The sequence below is a fragment of the Aotus nancymaae genome, unplaced genomic scaffold (genome assembly GCF_030222135.1).
Source record: "Aotus nancymaae isolate 86718 unplaced genomic scaffold, 86718_ANA_hifiasm-v0.15.2.pri h1tg000051l, whole genome shotgun sequence".
Lineage (NCBI taxonomy): Eukaryota > Metazoa > Chordata > Mammalia > Primates > Aotidae > Aotus > Aotus nancymaae.
Window position 1 is genome coordinate 20749484 of NW_026988465.1, and position 8594 is coordinate 20758077.

At 39.4% G+C, this 8594-nt stretch overlaps 1 pseudogene; it reads left to right on the forward strand.

Moving 5' to 3' along the window:
- The first annotated feature begins 6546 nt into the window (after positions 1-6546).
- LOC105721435 (interferon-stimulated 20 kDa exonuclease-like 2) lies at positions 6547-7775 on the forward strand (annotated as a pseudogene).
- The last annotated feature ends 819 nt before the right edge of the window (positions 7776-8594 follow it).

Here is an 8594-nt window from a genome sequence, read left to right on the forward strand (position 1 = left end):
CGGGTAGTGTACATTGCACACAATAGGTAGTCTTTTTATCCTTTACCTCCTTCCCACCCTCCCCACTTCTGAGTCTCTAACATCTTCTATACCACTCTGTATACCTCTGCATACCCATAGATTAGCTCCTACTTATAAATGAGAACATGTGGTATTTGGTTTCTTGTTCATGAGTTATTTCACATAGCATAATGGCCTCCAGTTCCATCCAACTTGCTGCAAAATACATTATTTCATTCATTTTTTTGTCTGAGTAGTAATCCATGTGTATATATCCACTCATTGGTTAATGGGCACTTAAGTGGATTCCATATCTTTGCAATCATGAATTGTGCTGCAATAAACATGTATTCAGGTGTATTTTTTATATAATGACTTTTTTCCCTTAGGTAGATACCCAGTAGTGGAATTGCTGGATTGGCTAGTAGATCTACTTTTAGTTCTTTGAGAAATCTCCATACTGTTTTCCATAGGGGTTGTAGTAATTTACATTCCCATGAGCAGTGTATAGCATTCCCTTTCATCACATCTGTGCCAATGTCTATTGTTTTATGACTTTTTTGAGAATGGCCATCTGGCTGCAGTAACATGACATCTCATTGTGGTTTTAATCCGCCCTTCCCTAATGGTTTAGTGATATTGAGCATTTTTCACATGTGCTTGTGGGCCATTTATATATCTTCCTCTGAGAAATGTATGTTCATGTCATTTCCACTTTTAAATGGGATTGTTGTTTTCATGCTGATTTGTCTGAGCTCCTTATAGATCCTGAATATTAGTCCTTTGACAGATGCATAGTTTGCAAACATTTCCTCCCATTCTACAGGTTGTCTGTTGACTCTGTTGAGTTTCTTTTCCTGTGCAGAAATTTTTTAGTTTAATTAGATCCCATTTATTTATTTTTATTTTTGTTGCATTTGTTTTGGGGTTTTTAGTCATAAACTCTTTGCATAGACCAATGATGTCCAGAAGAGGTTTTTTTTTGTAGGGTGTTCTTCTAGAACTGTTATGGTTTTGGGTCTGAGATTTAAGTCTTTAACCTATCTAGAGTTAATTTTTCTATATGGTGAGACATAGGGATCCAGTTTCATTCTTCCGCGTGTGGCTGTCCAATTTTCCCAGTACCATTTATTAAATTGGGAGTCGTTTCCCTAGCATATGTTTTTGTCTGTTTTGTGGAAGATTAGTTCGTTGTTAGCATTTGGCTTTACTTCTACTTTCATTTTTCCGTTCCTTTGGTCTGTGTGTCTACTTTCACACCAGTACTATGCTGTTTTGGTTACTACAGGCTAGCATACCCCAGAAATATCATAGCAGTGTGGGAATAGAGGAGTAAGAGTTTTCTAACAAGAGCAAGTCTGGGTGCGGAATGCTGCATTTGTTTTCTGTGGATGCTATAACAAACTACTATAAACTCTGGCAGCTTTGAACAATAAAAATTAATTACTTTTAAGTTCAGAAGGCCATAAATGTAAAACCAAGGAATTAGCAAGGTCGATTCCCTCTAAGGGCTCTAAAGGAAAAATCATTCTATGCCTCTCTCCTAGCTTCTGAGGGTTGCCAGCAATCTTTGACACTCCTTTGCTTGTAGACACACCACTCCAGTCTCTACTTCAGTCTTTCCATCACCTTCTTCTGTGTCTCTCTCTGTCCTCCCTTATTCTTACAAGGACACCAGTGTTTTTACAAGCTCACCCTAAATTCAGGATGCATTCATCTCAAGATCCTTAACTGATTATATCTGCAAAGACACAAAGTCCAAGTATCATCACATTCTGAATTTCCATGTGCACATGAATTTTGGGAGGAACCTATTCAACCCACTCCAGATTCTCTTCTTGTTCTACAACTTACAAATACAGTGCTTCTCAAGGCTCCAAATGGCCTTAAGACAGGTGTCTCTGGGTCTACAATGGTCAGAAAACTCTTTCTATTGTAACGTTATCAGAGACTCTGCAGACATTTCTCCCCTTTCCTCCTGCATCATGGTTTCTGAAGCACTTCTTGGAAAGAAAATCGGCTGCACTAATACAGCTCTTCAAATAATTTATCTTTATCAATAAAACCTCAGAAAATTAACCCATAAAGAAATATTTCCAAAATGCACTATCAGTTTGAATGAAATCCACAAAAGCTCCAAAGCAAGAATAAAGCCTGGGGTGTGTGCTCTGTCTCTTCAGGAGGCTTTTCAACTCTTGGTCAAAGGATTCCAGATACAAATGGACCGCTGGCCTAGATTTGGATGTGGAAGAATGTAAATAGCTGTTGGCTTATTAGAGTAGAAATCTCAAACGCTTATAGTTGCTTTCAGTCGGGTGGGTGTTTTTCATGTGGCTCAGTTTTTCTATAGTTGGTGATGGGAGAAATACCTTTTGTTTAGCCAAACACTGTAAGTTGAGCTGCCGTCTCTCATCAGAATAGGGAGTGAAAAGATGGAACCCCAGGTGGCACAGACCTGAGGGTACTTTCCTAATACAAAACTTACAGCTTTACTGTTACAAAATATCAGAGAAGGCTATGTGTTCACTTACAAAAACAGAAAGGTCAAATCTACAGTGCTTTCCTAGGCAATGGTCCCCAGTGCACCATTATTCCCTGTGTTCCCTGTAGCAAAGTAGACAGCTTCATTTATAAAGCATTACAAGAGAATGAAATGGTAAATTACATTAAGAGTCTCAGAATTACAACTAGAAATTTCACAGGACTCCGCAAACTTTCTTTCCATATAATTCTATGGCTATCCAACACAAGGAAAGTTGGGGAAGATTCCAATAAAACAAATATTAAGAAAGGAAATGTTACTTCTTTGCTGCCATCTTTTGTGGGAGGGATCTTTTATTAATATTAAGTTAGATAAAAAGTACATTTGCTATTAAAGACTCAAGACTTTGAAGTCTCTTGATTTGCCACTCTCTCTCCATTACCAATATCCCCAGAACTAATCTTTTCTTACACAATTTCTAACCACTTGTATTTCCGAAATGCAGAAAATAAGAATTTTACCTCCGGATCAATGCATAGTACTTTTCACATACCAGATAATCTACCAAAACTTGTTGACAAAAATGAGACAGAAATAGAAACCACCCTTCTGAGATTCACTGAATAAAGCACAAAAAGAAGTACCATCATTTATTTATTCAAGAAGAGCGGAGTTCTAGTTTTGGATGCTCCTTTTCTTCTGAAACTCTCCTTGCCATTCAGGTGCATTCATTGGAGTGAGAAAGGTAGAATTATTTAGACTGTAGAATTTTACAAATTACAGCCCAGGAAAAAAAAAAAAAAGCAACCCTGATCGATTTCACCACAAAGCCATACACTCTCAAGCCGTCTCATACGTGTTAAATTTCTGAGTGTTATGATATGTCATTCTTTGGCCTCGTAGGAAATTTGAGCAACCATATTGAGCAATCAATAGAACTCCTTTTCTTTTCACAACATCCAAGCAATATTTTCTAACTTTGTTTTGAGTCACTCAAAGCAAGATTTTTACAGTTTCTTCGATATGTACTTCTACTTAAAAATTTTTGCATTTCTGCTTCAAAATCTAATTACCTTTTGAAATACATTTCTAAAACTATGTTCTGATATTACTGAATTATGAGAAAAAGTATGCAGAGATACATGCATACTTGAGAAATAGATGGCATTTGGAAGATAACTGGAACCATTCTTGTTGGAAGTCACTAGAGGACTGTTGAATATATAAATTTAATCATTGATTCTAAATTAGTAATAACTGCAGCCCTCACTTTAAGAGATCTATATGCCAACATGTACTGAAGTATAGTGGAAAGTGCAATTTTAAAAAAAAGACTCAACCAGCTGTGTAATTGTGTTGATACATGAATGCCTCTTCTTTGTAAATTTTTAAACTTTTTCTCCTGAAATATTATCAAAGCCAATACAATAACTATATGCCTACCACCCAGCATTAATATTAGCATTGTATCATGTTTGATTCAGATTTTTATTTTTATGAAAGATCGAAAATCTACAGATAAAATTTTATTCTTCCCTGAACCCCTCCCCAACCTAATACCTTTCTCTCTATGTCTAGCATTAATCACTGTCTTATATTAGCTGAGTATGCAATATATATTTTAAGGTATTTGTAATCAATATATATTTAAAGATAATATATGTGTATACATACAGAATTATGGGGATTTTTCAGTTTACAAAAATGTTATAAACTCTATACAACTTTCTACAATTTGCTTTTTATTTTCACTTCAACTTAGATGTTTTGAAATATATCCATATATGTGCAATATAATCCATTCAATTTAACTGCTGTATCATATCCTGAAGAAATAATTGGTTTATCAATTTTCCTCCACAATAGCATTTGAGCTTCTTTTCTCTCTCTCTTACAAATAATACTATCATTTGCACAATTACATACCCTAGAATTCTCCAAGACATATCTCCATAAATGGAATTGTCAGACCATGGTGTACCAGGGTCTTCAAAAAGTTCATGAAAAATGCATACTATGAAAAACTATGTATAGGTTTCAAATTTTTTACACCAAAATAAACTTATATTAACTTGTTATAACATGTCTAAACAGGACCCAGTTTGAGGCACTAGGAAAGATAAGACACTAGTTTGAAAAGAGCCCCTAGAGGAGCAACATGAATTCTGCTAAAATTGAAGTAAGAAAAAACATGGAACTTACGATAAAGCATGGGTAGAAGAATGGTGAAATAACTGATGCTTTAGAAAATGTTTATGGGAATAATGCTCCAAAGAAATCAGCAGTTTACAAATGAATAGCTGATTTTTTTTTTTTTTTTTTTTTTTTGAGACGGAGTTTCACTCTTGTTACCCAGGCTGGAGTGCAATGGTGTGATCTCGGCTCACCGCAACCTCCACCTCCTGGGTTCAGGCAATTCTCCTGCCTCAGCCTCCTGAGTAGCTGGGATTACAGGCACACACCACTATGCCCAGCTAATTTTTTGTATTTTTGGTAGAGACGGGGTTTCACCATGTTGACCAGGATGGTCTCGATCTCTTGACCTCGTGATCCACCCGCCTCGGCCTCCCAAAGTGCTGGGATTACAGGCATGAGCCACCATGCCTGGCCTGAATAGCTGATTTTAAGAGAATGACAATGTTGAAGCTCATAGCAGCAGACCATCCACATCAATTTGCAAGGAACAATTTATCTTGTTTGTGCCCTAATTGAAGAGAGTCAACATTTAACAGCAGAAACAATAGTCAACACCATAGATTTTTCAGTTGGTTCAGTCTGCACAACTATAATTGAAAAATTAAAGTTGAGCAAAAATTAAAGTTGCCAAAATCATTGCCCCCCATCAGCTACAGACAAAAGCACAGATTTAAACAGAAATTTTAAACAAGTGGGATGAAGATCCTGAAGTAGCATTTTTTTAAGAATTATAACAGAAGATGAAATATGGCTTTACCACTACATTCCTGAAGACAAAGCACAATCTAAGCAATGGCTACCAAGAGATGGAAGTGGTCCAGTCAAGAACAAATTTCATGGCAACAAGTTTTTGGGATACTCAAGGAATTTTTCTTGTTGATTTTCTGGAGGGCCAAAGAACAATAACATCTTATTATGAGAGTGTTTTTGAGAAAGTTAGCCAAAGCTTTAGCAGAAAAATTCCGGGGAGAGCTTTACCAGAGAATCCTCCTCCACCATAACAATGCTTCTGCCAATTCCTCTCATCAAACAAGGACAGCTTTGCAAGAGTTTGGATGGGAAATCACTAGGTATTGACCTTACAGTTCTGATTTGGCTCCTTCTAGCTTTGTTTTTTTGTATGTCTCCAAATCTTAAAAAATATTTAAGGGGTACTTAATTTCTTCAGTTAATAATGTATTTTAAGATGTAGAAAAGGCCTTCGATAAAACTCAACATCCCTTCATGTTAAAAACTCTTGATAAACTAAGTACTGAAGGAACAGACCTCAAAATAAGAGCCACATATGACAAACCCACAACCAATATCATACGGAGTGGAGAAAAGCTGAAAGCATGCCCCTTGAAAACCAGCACAAGACAAGGATGTCCGCTCTCACCACTCCTATTTGACATAGTATTGGAAGTTCTGGCCAGAGAAATCAGGCAAGAGAAAGAAATAAAGGGTATTCAAATAGGAAGAGAAGAAGTGAAAATATCTTTGTTTGTAGATGATGTGATCCCAAATCTAGAAAACCCCACCATCTGAGCCCAAAAGCTTTTTAGGCTGATAAGCAACTTCAGCAAAGTCTGAAGATACAAAATCAATCTACAGAAATCACTAGCATTCCTATACACCAACAACAGACATGCAGAGAGCCAAATCATGAATGGTCTCCCATTCACAATTGCTACAAAAAGAACAAAATATCCCGCTGCACTGATTTCTGCACCTGGCTCTGGATGCTTCCAGTCTTAGCTGGGTCCATCTGGCAGGGTATACTACAGACCTCCACATGTTGGACAGTAGGATTCAGCAGAGAAGGAGTCCCACATCCTCCTTTCATACATCCTCCTTTCCCAGCTGCTCTTCCACCTCCCACTGTCCCTATGTCTACTTTACTGCTCAATCTCGATTCTGGGGAACCTCCTCCCAAAAAGCCATTAGAAGGAAATGCCAAGCACTGAAATTTTGTCAAGAATTGGAGGCTCTTGGAACAGAGAGGCTTAATGATTAAAAAGAACGAGCCCTCTAGCAAGGCACCCAAATTGCACTCTGAACCTTCAAAGAAAGCGGAAACTCCTAGGGTGGATGCCACTTGGAAGACCCCTCCCTTCCCCCAAAAAAAGAAGACCACTGCCTACAGCAATGGGTCAGCACAGCGCCTGGGCAAGAGAGCCGCAGTGTCTTGGCTGACCCCTGCCCCTTCAAAGAAGGCTGATTCTGTTGCTGCTGAAGTAGATTTTCTGCGGGAGTTCCAGAGTGCCCTTCCAAAGATTAATAGCCACCCAACCCACTCCCAGAAAAAGGGCTCCCAGTAGAAATCCTCTAAGAAGAACCATCCTCAGAAGAATGCCCCACAGAACTGCACCCAAGCTTATTCAGAGAATAAATACTCCAGAGCATCCCAGAAATTGCCAAGGAAGATGGTGTCATTGACTCTGAGATGGTGGGCACAGGACTCAGGGGCATGTTAGTTCCTTGGCTCAATGTAGCACTGTCAACTACAATGGAGATGTGATTTATGAGGAGTACATCCTTCCTCCTGCCACACTGTGGATTACTGGACCAAATGGAGTGGTATCCAGAAGTAGCACAAGGTGCATGCCACACCCTTCAAGATTACCAAGGCCAGATATTGAAGATACTCACAGGGAAGGCAGTGGTGGGGCATGTCATCCACAACGACTTCAGAGCCCTTCAGTACTTTCACCCCAAGTCCCTCACTTGTGACATCTCCCATATCCCCACCCCTCAACTGGAAGGATCCCATATCCTCCCGCCTGATCGCCCAGAGAATGCCTCCATGTCTCTGAAGCATCTCACCAAAAAGCTGTTAAACCAGAATATCCAGGTTAGGAAGAGAGTATATTCCTCTGTGGAAGATGCCCAGGCCACCATGGAGCGGTACAAGTTGGTTGAAGTTGAGTGGGAAGAGCACCTATCCAGAATGCCCCTAAAGGCTAGAGGCAGTGGGGACGCTGGTGATGTGGGGAGGCAGAGGCAGCACCCAGGAGAAACAGGGCAGAGGACCAATGACAGCTCCACCAGCTCGTCATCTTTGGAAGCTAGTATTACAGAGAGCGAGAGGCTCTACCCCAGAGTTAATATCCATTGAAATTTCACCTCAGGTGTTGTGTCCTGTGTCTGGTTAAGTGTCCCACAGAGTGGGGAAGCCTTCACGTCAGAACCCAGCCCTATACTGTTTACTTCTTTTTTTTTTTTTTTTTTTTTTTGAGATGGAGTTTCGCTCTTGTTACCCAGGCTGGAGTGCAATGGCGCGATCTCGGCTCACCGCAACCTCCGCCTCCTGGGTTCAGGCAATTCTCCTGCCTCAGCCTCCTGAGTAGCTGGGACTACAGGCATGCACCACCATGCCCAGCTAATTTTTTGTATTTTTAGTAGAGATGGGGTTTCACCATGTTGACCAGGATGGTCTCGATCTCTTGACCTTGTGATCCACCCGCCTCGGCCTCCCAAAGTGCTGGGATTACAGGCGTGAGCCACCGCGCCTGGCTGTTTACTTCTTAAATGGTGCTAGCCACACGTGTCCCCAGTGCTCTGTGCATCAAGATTTTTAACTTTCAAGGGGCAGGACATACTGGAAAATGTAGTTTCCCAAACTGCCTTATCACTTGGATGGACATATGTCTCTTTATATGCCTTTTGGTCTTGAATAATTAACAACAAAAGTAATTGCAACAAAGGAAAAAAATTGACAAATGGGATCAAATTAAACTAAAGGGCTTCTGCACAGCAAAATAAACTATCAGCAGAGCTAACAGACAACCTCCAGAATGGGAGAAAATTTTTGCAATCTATCCATCTGACAAAGTTCTAACATCCAGAATCTACAAGGAACTTAAGCAAATTAACAAGAAAAAAAACATTAAAAAGTGGTCAAAGGACATGAACAGACACTTCTCAAAAGAAGACA